General features: G+C 35.8%; 1 long non-coding RNA gene across 16 annotated transcripts in view; it reads left to right on the plus strand.

Moving 5' to 3' along the window:
• Positions 1-14653, plus strand: part of LOC143663535 (uncharacterized) — a 550609-nt gene that overhangs the window by 16646 nt on the left and 519310 nt on the right. The window contains exon 3 of one of the 16 annotated variants that reach the window (XR_013166009.1): positions 4102-4236. The exons of the other annotated variants lie outside the window; for them this stretch is intronic. This is a non-coding gene — a long non-coding RNA (uncharacterized LOC143663535). Of the gene's footprint in view, positions 1-4101; positions 4237-14653 lie in introns of those variants that run through there. 16 annotated transcript variants of the gene reach the window in all.

Genomic DNA, 14653 nt, shown 5'->3' on the forward strand with positions numbered 1-14653 from the left:
TCAAACTTTTATCTGATGTGTTATTTCCAAATATTTTCTCCCATTGAGTTGGCTGGCTTTTCACTTTTTTGACAAAGTCTTTTGAGGTGTAGAAGCATTTGATTTTGAGGAGTTCTCATTTACCTATTTTTTATTTTGCTGCTTGGGCTTTGAGTGTAAAGTTTAGGAAATTATTTTCTATTATTATGTCTTGAAGATGTTTCTCTATATTTTCTTTTAGGGCTGTATGATACCGCTTCTTATATTCAGGTGTTTGAACAACTTTGAGTTAATTTTTGTATAGGGTGTAAGATAAGGATCCTCTTTCATTCTCTTAGCTATTGATATCCAGTTCTCCCATGCCCATTTATTACAAAGACTCTTTTGTCCCAGTTCAGTGAATTTGGGGGCCTTGTTGAAGATCAGCTGACCATAGATTTGGTGATCTATTTCTTCTCTCTTGGTTCTGTTCCATTGGTCAATACTTCTATCTTTGTGCCAGTAGCATGCTCTTTTTACCAGTGTGGATTTATAATAAGTTTTAAAATCAGAAATTGTTAATCTTCCCACTTTGTTCTTTTTTAGGAGGCTTTTAGCTATTCAGGGGTCTCTTTCCCTTCTAGGTAAATTTGGTAACTAGCTTTTCCAAATCTTCAATAGTAGGTTGTTAGAATTTTTATTTGTACAACATTGCAGCTGTAGATCAATTTGGGTAGAATTGACATCTTAACTATATTTAACCTCCTTATCCATGAGCAGGGAATGTCTTTCCACTTACTTAGATCTTCCCTGATTTCTTTTAGCAAAGTTACATAGTTTAAGAGTATAAATTCTTTACATCCCTGGTTAAGTTCGCTCCTAGATACTTAATTCTTTTAGTTGCTATTTTGAATGGAATTTTTTCCTTAACTGAATCCTCAGTTAGGTCATTGCTGGTATATATAAATATTACTGATTTTTGCACATTAATTTTATGTTCTGCCACCTTGTTGAATTTGTTTATTAGCTCAAGTAACTTGATTATAGATTTCTCAGGATATTCTGAGAAGAGTATCATGTCATCTGCAAATAATGAAAGTACTTCTTCCTTTCCAATTTGAATGCCTTTATTTCCTTATCCTTTCTGATTGCTCTAGGTAGAACTTCTAGTACAACGTTGGCTACTAGTGATGACAGAGGACATCCTTGTCATATTCCTGATCTTAGGTGGAAAGTTTTCAGTCTCACTCCATTGAGTTTTTCATATATGTGTTTTTCATATATGTCCTCTGTCATATTGAAGAAGTTATCTTTGACTCCTACGTCTTGAAATGTTTTTGTCAGAAAAGGATGTCAAATTTTGTTGAATGCTGTTTCAGCATCAATTGATATGACCATATGATTTTTCCATTTCATTTTGTTAATGTGCTATATTACATCAGTTGATTTTCTTATGTTGAACCATCTTTGGTATAAATCCCACTTGGTTATGGTGTATAAGTTTTTAATGTGCTGTTGGATTTGATTTGCTAATATTTTGTTGAGAATTTTGCATCTATGTTCATTAGGGAGATTGGTTCATAGTTTTCTATTCTTGTAGCATCTTTACATGGTTTTGGTATTAAAGTGATGTTAGCGTCATAAAATGTGTTAGGTAGTGTTCCTTTTCCTCAATTTTTTTGAAACATTTGAGCAGGATTGATGTGCGTTCTTTCTGGAATGCTTGATAAAATTCAGGGTGTGGTTATGTTCTTGTGTAGGGGCAGGGGTCTAGGGAATCTGGGGCAGATGTCTGGGTGTGTAGGGGCAGGCCACAGGTTACAGGTGTTTCAGGACATGGTTGGGGGGTGATGTTGGGTGGATAGGGTCTTAGCATGGGTGTGCAGGTTCAGGGAGATTGGGACAGGGGTACACATGTGTGCAGGGGTGGCTATGTAGCACAGATGCGCACGTGAGGACCTACCAGTGCTGGGAGCAGGGTGATTGTGCCAGGGAACAGTGGAACAAGTTTATGCATGTGTGTGGGGCAGGAGATTAGGGTGCAGGGGTCAAGAGGTCAATGCATACATGCTTGGACACCTGCAGGGAATGGAGTGATATATGTGGGTGTGGGTCTGTGTTGCAGGGCCCTAGTGTGCATGGGTCTATGGGATGGGGCCCTGGTGTGCACTTGTGCAGAGCTCAGGGGCAGGCCTGAATTTATGCCTGCATGGGCTGGGGGCAGTTGTGACCTGGATGTACAGGTCAGCACCTGCCCATATCTGGGGTCTTGGCAGGGGTACACGCATGCATGTGTACAGGTCTGGGAGGGTCTGAAGTACTGGTACGCAGAGCTCAGGGCGGGTGGGGTGGGGTGTGCCTGACAGTATAGGCTGAGGGCGGCTTTGGCTTAGTTATGAAGGTGAGCATCTGCAGCCTGGATGTGCTGCTGACTGCCGGCAGGGGGCGAGGTGGCAGGGCGTGACTGAGCACTTGTGTCAGGGAGGTGGGTGAGATTGGGGCAGGCATAGTGCTTGCAGGGCAGGGACTCGCGGGGGTGTTGGGGAGGTTGCTTGGAAGGCAGTGGCATGGCGGGAGACAGGGTTCAGATGGTTTGGGTCAGGGGTTAGTCACAGGGCGGGGGTGGTGTGTGTGGGTGTAGCGCATTCGAGGAAGGAGGCTTGGCTTACTTCCTAGTCACTGTATCCCTGTCTATGTTCTCCTCAGGGATATGAAAGGGGCCCATTTGGCTGTTTGCACTAGCTAGACGGTCTCCGGTTCTCTTCATCTCAATTCTTCAGCTTCTGCAACCAGGGCCTCCCTGTGTGGAGTAGAAAAGCCTCCCAGGTCACTTACACCCTGGAATCGCCATCCCGGTCATGTTCCCATCCCTTCTCTAGCTGTTCCTTAGAGCATGCACAGGGTGAATTTGATATCTCCTATTCTGCCATTTTCCCTCAACTCCAATGCTCAGCTTTTGAACACAAATTGTTATTTGTTTTGGCCTCTTTAAATTACAAATGAAGGCCCTGGGGATCAGTGGAGACTCATGCTAGTCTTCTCCAACTTTCTTCTTGAGGATTAGCTCTATTTGAAAGATTTGTCCAGCTTAAGCTCAATTACCGAGGAAGCCTTTTATAAATAATGATGATGACATTTGAATTGATACTAAACGACTCTATTGCATGATTACAAACTGATAGAAAGTGAATAATTTGAGAGGCTGTTTTTAGTTGCATTAATTTGTTTGAATTGAATTACCTTTTACTATGTTTTTTTAGAACTGGTATCATATAAAAACAGTAAAAACTATTCACAGTATAAGTATTTAAAATACTTTATTGTCAGAGCTCTAAAGTTGTTTTTCAAATTAAACCTATGTGTTGAAAGAATTGAAACAGAAAAGATAGAATTTGCTTTTAAGAAACGTATTCATATATTCTCATCCCATCATTAAGCTTTATTTTAGAAGATAGAAATTGTTATTCACATTTGCTGTTATTCGTTGACTACTTACTTCTAATTTTTACAAATGCATGGCATCAATCTAGTTTACAAGGAGAATACTCAAAATGAAGACAAAGCCAGAATCATTAATAAAACCTTTTATTGTGAATCTGTTTTTAGGATGATTCATCTTAGTGATGCTTTTCAGATTCCCTAATGAACAGGGGTTTTCTAACACATCATCCCTTCCAATCTCATATGGTAGCTTTGCCCTCTGTTAGCGTTAGTAATGTGTCAGTTACAATCAGGTTGAATATTCTGTGAAAACAGATTGACTTCAACAAAGCAGGTAGGAAACTCATGAGACCATTTCTTGGGACAGATTTCATGGTACTCCCTGTTAAAGTGCTTTGGAAAACTCCATTATCCATACCAAGGCAAACAGACAGATCCTTTAGTACCCTTTGGGCTAGTTCAGGCTTACTTTGAATTGGCAGTGGCCAAAAATATGCAGTAAATTTCTCTTAGAGGCAATATTTGTGTGAACATATGTACGTGTTCATGTATGCTTATGTAAAATTTATCAAGTATGAAGAATGTACCTTTTATATATGTAACATTTTAGACATTAATAATGATAATAAACACCCAAGCCAGCTAAGAAATGGACAATTACTAGTATCTCCACAATTTCCTCTTAATAATTTCACTCTACAGGCATTATAGTGGCAGCATTTGAATCCTGATTTTTAAGGAGCCAAGGCTTCCATTATAGCTCAACTGGTTTTCCACCTTTCCAAAAGGAAGAAAAGAAAACAAACAAACAAACAAACATGAAAACAGAACAATGAAATGGAGAGAGAGAAGATATATATATGTCTTTTCATCTATATATATATATAAAAGATAAGGGACAGAATTCCCCAGATTCTTCTTCCCCAAAAGAAGAAATTGGGTAAGAGAAGAACAAAGGAATGACAATAAAGTATTATGAAGTAAAATAAAGAATATTATTATTAAATCAGAATGCTGCATATGTGTCTGTGTGTGCACCTTTGTGTGTGTGCATAGAGATGAGTGGGCTTGAAGTTTCCTATTTACCTTTCTTCCCTTCTTGTATTCCCTGCTAGGGAACTATTTATAGAAAAATCTATAATCAAATGTGTTTTTAGGTACTGAGTTTAAAGTGAATTTGGGCCAGTATGTGGTGGCTAATGGGTCTGGTCCACTCATCCTGCCCCAAGAATTAAAAGAAACTTCTTCCAATATATGGTAGCGAACTCTAGTGAGCAGACACTTTGTCATTGCTTTGTCTAGTATTTCCTTCCTTTTGGTCAATGGCAAAGAAGCTGGTAGATGGAGAACAGCACATATTTAACTTTTACTCAAAAGACAGTATTAGGACAGGATTTGAAATAAAGGAGAAAGAACCAGGATGATAGCTTTAAGCGGCAGTGTGAGGCTTATAAGCAAACTGCAGCCTAGTTGTTTTCAGGTACAGTAAATAAGAGCTTCAATTCTTCCCTTTGTATAGTAAGATAGGAAAAATATGGAGACAGCAATAAAAAGCTGTGAGTGGAATTGTTTACTCTACCCTGTGGGTCCAAGTATGAACCATGGAGAGGGGAAAAGTCATTTCTACTGGCCACAACAGATGAGAGGGAAAATTAGTCAAAACTAAGAGGGGTTTTTATGAAGAGAGAAAGAGAGAGAATGAGGTAGAGAGAGAGGATGATAGTAAGAAAAATATTTAAGAAACAAAAGTACTTTTGTTTTACATGTTAGAAATATCACCAAGTTTGTAGCACATTAAGTCTGAAGATAAGTGTATTAGTCAGGGTTCTCTATGGAAACGGAACTAAAAGAAGGTATCTGTAAATATGAGATTTTATGAAAGTGTTTCATGCAATTGTGGAGATGTATGAGTCCAAATTCCACAGGGCAAGTTGCACGCTAGCAACTCTGATGACGGTTTTCAATGAATTCCCCAGGAAAGACTGGTTGGATGAGGTAAAGATAAAAATTCTCTCTTTTGAATGCCGCTATAATCAATTCTCCTTTTAAAGCCGTCAACTGATTAATGGATTAAATGTCTTTTATTTCTGAAGACACTCTCCTTAGTTGATTATAGATGTAATGAGTCAATCAACTTACTGATGATTGAAGTCCATAAAATGTCCTTGCCGGAACAGTTAGGCCAGTGTTTGCTTGACCAGACAATTAAGTACCATTAACCTGGCCAAGTTGGCACATAAACCTACCCTTCACAAAAAGGTTACAAAATTTTGGTTCTATTATTCAAATGTACTCTTTTCTTCCTAATGCTTTCTTATCAGTGAAAGGGGGTGGTATTTTACCATAGCATATTGTTAACCTCCTGTCCATGCCTTTATTTATTATGTTGTATCTCCTTGCTAATTCTTTTTGCTGTGCTAATATGCTTTGATGATAAAAAGCAAAGAAATACATGCAAAGATAATGAGCTTTTGGTCAAAGGTGAAAAATGAATGTCATATTCTACTGCCTACCTGACATAGCAATTGCCAGCACGGTATTAATTGGATCTTGTTATAAATCAGACATTATCATTTACATCAAAACAAGATTATATGAGACATTTAAATATGTAACACATCTTTGTACTTCCTCTCTGCTATAGGACATTTTTACCTTATCAATCCAATTCCTAACACAATCTGAAAGATGAGCAGTTCGCTGATTTTAAGGAAGGCTTCAGGCAGCTACTTTTAACTTAAAACATGACTATTCATTTGGATATTTTCAAAGAAATTTTCTTCCTATGCCATGGAGATTTAATTACCAACATTTTATCAACATGTTTTAAGGGACATTTCTTTCATATTTTCTCATAACAATATCTCAATAGCCCACACATCTCCACTTTGACAGGTCAGAATGTGTTGTCCTTCTACTGCCATGATAAAAGGGAAATCCTCAAATGCTTTTTTTCACTCTGGTGTACTGAAGTCACAATTTTTCCCTATCATCATTCATCAGGTATTACAAAACAAATTATAAATGAAGTTTAGCAAGGGCATAATCACACCAAGTAGAAATGCTTAGAGCTATTCCACATTTTCCATAGAAAGGTTTAATTTCTCATTAATACAAATTATCATGATTAAATCCTATAGTTAAGGCCTTTGGTTCTCAAAAAAATAAGCTAAATTAAAAATAATATGTTTCTTCATTGCTGTATTAGTGTTAAGGAAGCTTGGATTTTAGTCCAGGGCTCAGCTCCTCGTGAGCTGCTTAAGTCATGTAACTTCTCTAAGCCTGATCCCCTCCATGCAAAATGCTGCTACTAACTGCTGCTTTAGGGAACTCCAAGCTTATGTGAATTAGAGAGATGATATTTATTTTAAAATTATATTAAATAAGTTTTAACATTACTACATTCAAAGGGTAGGTGGTGCTAATGAGTTATATAGTCCATCTCATTTAAACCTTCAAATAAACTCATTTAGTAGCTGGAATATGACAGAATAAGGATTCAAATTTGCCTATAATATTTTTGTGATTCTTGACTTGAATTAGCATTTAATTCCAACAATTAAATGGATAAAACATGTCTCTAAGATCATCAGAGAGAAAAGAATTCTGGGGAAAATGCCAACTGACTCCCATTCTGAACTCCAATTCATTTGTCTCTTCTGGACCTGAACATATATCTAAAACAATTTATATACCTATACATACATGTGTATTGAACAAAACAGTTCATATTGATCATTAAAATTCCAATCAAACACCTCAAGTTTCTTTCTAGCTTCCCCTTTCTAAATTTGCATAATACTTCAATACAATTGAAAAAACACAGCTCACATTATTGTCAATATTTTGACTTACTATCCAATAATTTTACTTACTTGCTCCATGTTACCAGCGTTCAAGCAAGCCAGCCCCTTCTCTTCGGGGCCTCTGCTGTCCTTCCAGGCTACTTGGCAGCTGGCCACACAGACAAATCCCTGTAGCCCACCCCTCGTTGTTCCTTTTCCTTACTGCCAGGCACACTGATGCTTCCTCACCAAATCCTCCTCCTATGCCCTGCTTTTCTGGCCACCTAGCGTACTGCTATTCTATGACCTCCCCCACCCTGCTTCCTTGCCTGCCTGGTACCCTGCACTTCTGTGTTAACACCCTGATTTTTTGGCTACTGACACATGGATGTCTCCATGATGGAGAAGAGAGGAAAGAGATGATAGAAAACAAGAGAGAAGGGAGGTTGGAAGGAAAAGGAATTGAACACGGAGAAGAGAAAACAAGAAAGAAGAGAAGAAGGAAAGGGATGAGAAGAAGGGAAAGGAAGAAGAAAGGGAAAAGGACAGCAAGATAGGAAGAGAAGACTTTGAAAAGAAAGATTATAGGGAAAGGAAGAGAAAAGGGAAGAGAAGGGGGAAGAGGGGTCATCTGAAAAAGCAACAAATGAGCCGGAGAAGAAAAATCCTGATGAAAATTGTGGTTGATTGTATAATGTCCCCCATAAAGACAAGTTCAAGTCCTACCCCCCGGTGCTCTGGGGATGAAATCATATGTAAATAGAATCTTTACTGATCTAAGATGAGAACAAATTGAATTGGGATAGACCTTAATCCTATATGACTGGAATCTTTTTAAGCAAAGGAAACTTGAACTTACAAGTATAAGCCACAGAAGAAGACAGAATGAGATGGTTTGTTATGTGATGGAGGCAGAAATTGATTGGTAGCAAGCCACCATCACAATGCTACCGACTTCGCAGAAGACATGACTTGCTGATAATTTTATTTTTTGCATCTGGCCTCCAAACTGTGAGTCAATAAATTCCTGTTGTATAAGCAAACCAGTTTGTGGTATTTTGTTGTAGTAGACCTGGAAAACCAAGACAGGGGACATAAAGATGTGCGCAAAGGTCTGGCTGTAAAGATAAAGATACCTGTTTATTTCTGTGAAATTTCCAGTGATTTCTTAACACACTTAGACTATGAACCAAAGCACTTACAATATTCTTAACATACTTATTATCTCATTATAACCAATTTCTCTACCAAGTCAGCCAATTACCTATTCTGACCACCAAGAAATCAATGCTAACAACTTAGAATGTATCCTTCCATATTTTATTTATGTTCATATAGTCATATCCAAGCATAAATTCATAAATGGACACATATAAGGAATCTTGGGATAACTTTTGTTTTAAAAAATAGGATCCTTTTATTGAAACAAGTGTATTTTTATTCTCACTCAGCAATACATTATTTATCCACGTCAAATTTCTTTTTAAAAGGGCTTTTTTCAGTTCACCTTTGCAATGGGAATATATGCAAGTACCCAGTACCTCACATCTACAAAAGCAATAACCATCACTCACTTTATTGCTTCCTAACCTGATAGGCAAAATATGATAGATCATTGTTACATTATTTCACATCTCCAATCTGTGAAATTGAACATTTTTTATGTTTATTGAAAATCTGGAATTGCTATCTCTGAATTATCTAGTCATGTGTTTTGATCATTACATGCATGAAGTATTTATCATTATGCTTAATTTGTTAAAAGTTTTTCATATGTAATAGATATTGACTCTTTTTCTTTTGTTTGAATTGCAATTCTACATTCCAAATCTACTGTATGTTAGTTGGCTTAGTACATGGAATAATCTTCCAAAAGAATTACAAATGCATCTATGTACTCTTTTAAAGCCTCTGGATTTTAAAGTCATTTAAGAGGGACAATTTGACTTTAAATTGCACAGTAATTTTTCTTAATTGTTTTTGTCCACATTTAAATCTTTATCATATTTGCAATTTATCTTTTGCGTATAGTGAAAGATAGGTGCACATTCTCATTTATTTTCCAGATGGAGAAACTGTTTTGACAAATGCATTATAAAATAATTTATTTTCCTTTCACTGAACTGAAATATCACCTTTGTCCTATATTAATTATTCTAATACTTTGGTCCAGCCTATACCAATGACATACTGATTGGATTAATGTCACTTTTTTAATGTTTGATATCTGGTGGGTCAAATCTTCCCTTATTGTTTTTCATATATTTTGATGGCTGCATCCTTATAACTACTTATAAACCCTAATATCATTTGATTCAACTTTTGAAAAAAAATATATCTTTGCTGGTTACATTTGGAATTGATTTTTATGCATACACACATACACACACACACACATATTACTTTTTGGAAAATAAAATGACGACATCTAAATTCTTAATTTCAAAATAGAGACTAAATCTTGATTTTGAATATCTATCATGATTACAGACATTTAATTATTATTTTAATATTTTAATCACACTTTAGGACTGTAAACTTTTATCCTTTCTAATTATAAAAGCATATTTTCAACCCAAACTTTTAAATTACATGTGTTTAATTTGCATTAAAGATTAGTTGGATTCATGTAGCCTAAACTTTCATGTAAAATCATATAAATTATAAAAAGAAAAATTGTAATATATTCTATTTATATATCATATAGAACAATAGAGTACGTATTTATAGTATCCATTAAAATATCTTTTGTATATTAAATTGAGGCTTTTTATTTCAGAAAATGATTTTAGAATCATAAAGGAGTAGAAAGGGCATTAAATCTTTTCCAAAGTAACTTTCATTATAGGTTACATAATTAGACATAGAAAGTTAAATCAGGAACAAAGTTTGACCTTGAATTCAAGTTCCTTGTCTCTAATTTCAGTGCTTAGCTTATTCTAATAGTTCATTCTAACATATGGTGAGATCATTATTTGTTCATTTGTAAACTTAAAATCAAATTATGTACATACTTATATTTCTCTACAGAAACATGATGTGATATGTGTAACTGTGTATGTTAGTTAAGGTTCTCCAGAGAAACAGAACCAATAGAATATGTATATTATTAGAAGACATGCAGTTATGAGGTCTGACAAGCCTGAATCCATAGAGGAAGCCAGAAGGCTGGAAAGTTAGAGAGGAGTAAATGGTGAGGTCTTCAGTTAGAATTTCTTGTAGAAACCACATAATATTAATATATGATATTAATATTCCCAGAGCGCTTCTAGTAATTTTCAACTTCATCTATGCAATGATCAAAGCACATGACTAGATAATTCAGAGATAAGTGATTCCTGATAGCCAATAAACATAAAAAATGTTCAATTTCACAGATTGGAGACACGAAATAATGTAACAATGATCTATCATATTTCACCTATCAGGTTAGGAGACAATAAAGTGAGTGATGGTTATTGCTTTTGTAGATGTGAGGTACTGGGTACTTGCATATATTCCCATTGCAAAGCTGAACTGAAAGGCTTTCAGTTCCTTCAGTTTAAGGCTTTCAACTGATTGCATGAGACCCACAAATATTATTGAGGACAATTGCCTTAAAGTTAACTGATTGTAAATATAAGTGCTAATCACATCTACAAAATATCTTCACAGCAGGTAGGCCAATGTTTGACCAAGCACCATATTCACTAAGCCAAGTTGACGCATAAAATTAATCATCACACCATGGGACCTGAAGTTGAAGAAAATGTGAAGCAAGGGAGACACAAGATACCTGAGAGTAAAATGAGTCACTGAGTGACTATAAATTCTAAAATATATGGTCAGTCCACAGCTTCACCGATGTGCCCAATGTGTACTAATCATTATGTAGGAACTGAAGATAAAAGATGGACATGGCATGGTCTTGCTTCTTAATGTTTCAATATATCTTGAAGACTACCAAAGATAATAAAGAAGCAGTTTGTATATTACAAGATGTTTGGACTTTGTGTCTTAAGGCTTTGCTTTGAGTTTTACCTTTGCAGCTTCAGGATAAGTGCTACTAGTAAAATTACTTAAATTATTTAAGTTCCAGTTTTGTCATCTTCAAAATGAGAACAATAATATTCAAACTGATGAATCATGACTGTTTAATGAGAATGAAATGAGCCATGTGTGTGTAATTCTGAGAGAACAGTTAGGTGATATATAAAGTGACTCAGGCAGTTTTGAGTTTTAAGTAAGGATAACACCTTATTTTACAGAGCACTTGGGGGGATTTTGCAAAAAATACTTCTTCATGTATCATCGTATTTATTACTCAAACCAAATTTTGTATTAAAAATAGATCTCATTTTCTGAAATGCAGAGATATTGGGGGTTGTAAATATTCCTAGTGTAATCAGCAAGTCAACTGGACAAGATCCAGGTCTTCTTATTCCCCAAATCACAGCTCTCTTGTATGTGTCTGTTCGGGGCATCATTACATCATAATGTAAATTATAACGTCACTAGAAATAAAAAGTGACCTCACTCATGTACAGTGGTTTTCTTTATTCTTCAGAGTAATCTGATTACTATGTAAATACACAATTATATGATATTAATATTCCCAGAGCGCTTCTAGTAATTTCCAAGTGAATTCTTCAGCATTTTCACAATCCATATACAAAGCTAAATTGGCTTAATAATTCAGAATAATGTTTCCTACTCTCCTCTGCTTCTAATAACTATCTGATTGTGTCTTTGTTTGGAAACTCAGTCTATTTCATATTTCTCCACACTCTCTTCTGTCACTCTGATGTAAGTGTTTATCCATCTGCTTCTTTAATGTTTCTCATTCTTTGAAAACTAAGACTGAGAAAAGTCTTAGTCATTAATTAATGGAGATGAAAACTTGGATGGTTCTCTGATATCTTATTTATAAACACCCTTTCAGTTTTGCACCTACCATAATGTTTGCCATAATCAAACAAAGGGTTATTATCCAGTGGGTACCTGTGTGTGTAAAGATGTGTTTCATATATAAACCCACTCAATCCTCACAATAGTTCCAGGAGCCAGGTGCTATTTTATCATTCTCATTTATAGGTTTGGATATTGAGGCACAGAAAATTTACATAATATGCCCAAATTCAAAGTGCTGGTAAGCTCCAAATAGAATTTTAACTCAGGCTGTCTTGCTCCAAAGCTTTTGCTTTCAACCTCTTTGCTGCATTATCTTCTGTGGTAGAAAATTATTACTTATTTATCAGATTTAAGAAATATTGCTTCAGATTGAAAGCACTCAAACTGAAGCCCTGCCTGGTGAACTAATGAATTTGTTATATCTAAAAATTCAATAATAATTTTTAAAAGTGGGATCTAAAATGAATGGGGGAATTCAGACACTGTGTATCAGAATCAATATAGAGAGCAGCTTAGGAACTGATAAAGCACAATTCTAAGATAATAAAATGCAAAAGTGCCTGAGTCATGCAAATCTTTGAAGTCCTTCAGATTACCAAGATTGTTACTTACTACTTTAAATAAAAAGTACAACATTAGCACACCCATACCTACAACTTGGGGAAGGTATCTTTCTATCACCATTTGCGTTTGTTTTTAATTTTCCTTTGCCACAGTTCAAACCCCAACTTCAGAATTCAGAATTTTGTTTCCAGCTGTGGTGTTCTGACAAAGCCCTCTGGCACACAGATGGGGAATCATACCAGACCTGAGTTTCAGTGATATAAGCAAATAATTTACAGCGGTCTGCTTCTGCATGCAGTTTCTCCTGAAGTTGAGAGGAGTGCGTTATCGGATTGTTCTAGGTTTTTCTCTTCTCCAGTTTTTCACCAGCAGGTGGGGTGGAAAGATGAGGCACACTCCATATAGGATTTCTGGTGAGTAGGCTTGGAGTGAAGGAGAAAAGGAGGTGTTGGGTGTTCTCCCATTTTGAATAATTAGAATGACCTGATATCAGCGCATAACTACTGAACTTCATCTTATTTCCTTTGTGTTTATGGAATGGTCAGGACTCAGAAAAATCAGAGTTCAATTCCAGCTCTAGTATTGCTATTTCATCAGCATGGGGAGTTACTTTTACAAAGGTTATTATGGAACTCACATTCTTTAAGATTTCTAACAATAGTTATTTCTTGGGAATGGTCAATTATTTAAAGTGCACATTTGATTTTTATAGGCTGAGCTGATAATTCTCATGTTTATGATGGACACATGCTGATGGTAACTTACTACATAACAGTAGATAAACCTACCAGTGATTCTACTTAGCAAATTACTTTCTCCCAAAATAGGAAGTTTGCATTAGTGTGCTGTATATACCTTTATTTTAACTGTCTATGTGCTGTAGTGGAAAGTATAGAATATAGAAAATATGGCTCAACTTTTGCTCTGCCATTTACTAGCCAGGTAACTTTTAGGTAAATTTTAACTCCTATCTCCTTTTCTGTTTCCACAAATATGAAAGGAAATAATTGAATTGCACAATTTTCCATTTCTATTGAAATGCTACTCTTTTTTACTTCTAAATCAAGAAATATTTACACTTGCACATTATAGAAAATAGTGCAATCTGTCTCCTGACTGTGACCTATATCAGTGCGCTTGCATGAAATTTCTTTAGATACTGGTTGAACACTCATGATTTAGGTTTAGAGTTGATTTTTATGCTTTGTTTTTTTGTTTCGTCCTTTTTATTTTTATTTTTGCATGGACAGGCACCAGGAATTGAACTGGGTCTCTAGCGTGGCAGACGAGAACTCTGCCTGCTGAGCCACCATGGCCCACCCTTAATGCTTTTATTATGGTTTCATATAAAGCTCTGTGGAGTTCAGCTTTTGTGATCAGTCAGTTCTGTAGTTTGTTCATCTGCCACTCTCTTTGGCAGAATTGTCTGCATTATCATGGAGCTATCTGAGCAGCCCAGATATCATTATGAGGTTTGGCACAGACATTTAGGTTAATGGTCTAACTATGATTTCCTCCAGTCTTCCTATACCTACAAAGTCCTCTGAGAGTCACTTGTGAAAATAATTTGGATTGGAAAACCTGTTTAAAAACATGCAGGTAAAATGTCCCTAAGGTGAGTATGATTAGGAATATAGGGATCTTACAATCAAGTTTAATTGGATTAAGTTGAGCACATTGACTTTCATAATTAATTTAGGCTCATGATTGGTCTTTGGAGAGAATATTCCAGATGAAAAGATTACTGTGAGAGAGCATAAAATGCTACAAGATATAAGCCAAGCCACATATGATACCAGTAACAGAATTACCAGAAAAATATCAAAATAGCTCTGAATAACATATTAAATAAGACATAATTAAAATTTGCTGAATGGAGAAAGAGATAGGGAAATTCAACTGAAAGTCAGAATCTATTTTTAATGGATACTCAGGTAATGCAAAATCCGATACCTGAAATTAAGAATACGACCTATCGATTAAAAACCAGGTGATGAAAAAAAAAAGAAAACGGG

The sequence above is a fragment of the Tamandua tetradactyla genome, chromosome 19 (genome assembly GCF_023851605.1).
Source record: "Tamandua tetradactyla isolate mTamTet1 chromosome 19, mTamTet1.pri, whole genome shotgun sequence".
Lineage (NCBI taxonomy): Eukaryota > Metazoa > Chordata > Mammalia > Pilosa > Myrmecophagidae > Tamandua > Tamandua tetradactyla.